Below are 2161 nucleotides of genomic sequence, written 5' to 3' on the forward strand. Positions count from 1 at the left end.
AGTGGCTCTGCTTTGGGTGGTTAAAGGGGAGATCTGAGTCACCCCCACACCGCACCGAGTCCTGCCCTCCCTGGGTTTGGGGCCACAGTTTGGCTTTCCGTGTCTCACACCCAAAACTGACCCCTGAGGGGCTCCCTCAGGTTCCCTTGGAGCCTTTGGGCCAGCAGCAGAGCATTCCAAAGGCAGGATGTCCCTGCAGGATCCCTGGGGATCACCGCGGGGAGGGGCAGGATGTCCCTGCAGGATCCCTGGGGATCACTGTGGGGAGGGGCAGGATGTCCCTGCAGGATCCCTGGGGATCACTGTGGGGAGGGGCAGGATGTCCCTGCAGGATCCCTGGGGATGTCCCTGCAGGGTCCCTCGGGATCACCGTGGGGACAGAGCCGTGGTGGTGCTGGGCTGGCACAGGCTCTCACCCTTCAGATTTCTTGTGGGGCTGGGGAGGGTGGGGGGAGAGGGGAAACCAAATCACCACTGACACAGAATGTATTTGATGGATTCACTGCAATCCCTGGAACTGGGAGGCCTGAGCGCCCCGTGTGGGGTCCCACAGCAGGAATGGGAGCCACGCACGGGGCCAGCCCAGGGCTGCTTCTGCCCTGGCCTGGTGTAAACCAGGAGCAGTTGCACAAAAGGGATGGAGGCTGTGGATTTGCACACCAGCAGACAGGACGGGAGGGGCCGACCCCGGGCCCTTCTCAGCTGCTGTCCCTGGGACAGCGCCCGGTCCCAAACCCCGCTGGAAACCCAGAGCGGGCCCGGCTCGGCCCCGGGGCTGGTCTGGGTTTGCACCAGGGCCGGGACAGCCGGGTTTGGCCCTGCAGCTCCTTTAATGCACTAGATGAGTGAATGTACGCTCCAGAGGGGATCTGGGGAGGCTGCCAGGAGGTGCCAGCTGTCCTGGGGACACTTCCATGGCCCCCTGTCCCACTGGCAGCCCCTGGCAGCTCCCGCAGCAGCCAGAGGGGGAGGCTGGCAGTGCCCAGCCTGGAGGGCAGCGGGGCTGAGCCGGGAGCCTGGGACAGGCCCTTTGCACAGGGCTGGGATGGCTGTGGGGTGCTGGGGGCGCAGGTACCCCCTGGCACCACGCCCGTGGGGCTGCGTGGAGCAGGGGAAAGCTCCTCGGAGGCTGAAATTGCCGTCGGGGCTCCGCAGAGCCGAAGGGGATCTGCTGCCGGAGGCACAGCTCGCTGCCTTCCCCCTGCCGGAGCCTCCTGTGCCGGGCAGGGCTCCCTGCCCTGGGTGCAGCCTTCCCCTCCTGTGCCGGGGACAGGGCTCCCTGCCCTGGGTGCAGCCTTCCCCTCCTGTGCCGGGCAGGGCTCCCTGCCCTGGGTGCAGCCTTCCCCTCCTGTGCCGGGGACAGGGCTCCCTGCCCTGGGTGCAGCCTTCCCCTCCTGTGCCGGGGACAGGGCTCCCTGCCCTGGGTGCAGCCTTCCCCTCCTGTGCCGGGTCCGGGCTCTGCCAGAGCCCTTCTGCCCCGGAGCTGCCTCACCCCAGGCTTTTGTTGGGAGGAGGGGGCAGGAGGAAGGGATGGAGGCTGCGCCTTGCCGTGAGATCCCGGGGAGGTGCGGCGGGGAGGGAGCGCTGCTTTGGGTTTGCTGGTGGTCACAGATCCGAGGCTTGGGTTGGTTTGGTCCGAGGTTTGGTCCAAGGTTTGGTCCGAGGTTTGGTCCAAGGTTTGGTCCAAGGTTTGGTCCGAGGTTTGGTCCGAGGTTTGGTCTGAGCTGGGCCCTGCTGGCTCCGCGGCTGGAGCAAGGAATTTCCAGTGGATGGAAGGAGGCCGGGCTTTGCTGCCTGTGCTGCTTCAGGAGACAGCCCAGGAGGAGCAGGGATCGATGGAGCTCTGCCTCGGGAAAGGGCCGGCTCCCGGTTTTCCCGGGGGTGGGAGCGGGTGCGGATGCTCCCCCGGCACACACATCACTTGCAGAGCTCCGCCTGCGCGGGTGGGTGATTAGCAGGGGTGATTAGCAGGGGTGATTAGCAGGGGGTGCTCATCCCGTTCATGCGGGGATCGTCACTAGGGGCTGAATCATTTTGGAGAAAGGGCTCGGGAATTGCCGAAGCCAGGGAATGCAGGGGGCCTGATCCTGCGGGAGGGGCCGGCACCAGCTTGGGGCATGTCGGAGGAGCTGTGCTGCGAGCGTGCCTCGGCTCAAAGGCA

The sequence above is a fragment of the Prinia subflava genome, chromosome 7 (assembly GCF_021018805.1).
Source record: "Prinia subflava isolate CZ2003 ecotype Zambia chromosome 7, Cam_Psub_1.2, whole genome shotgun sequence".
NCBI classification, from domain to species: domain Eukaryota; kingdom Metazoa; phylum Chordata; class Aves; order Passeriformes; family Cisticolidae; genus Prinia; species Prinia subflava.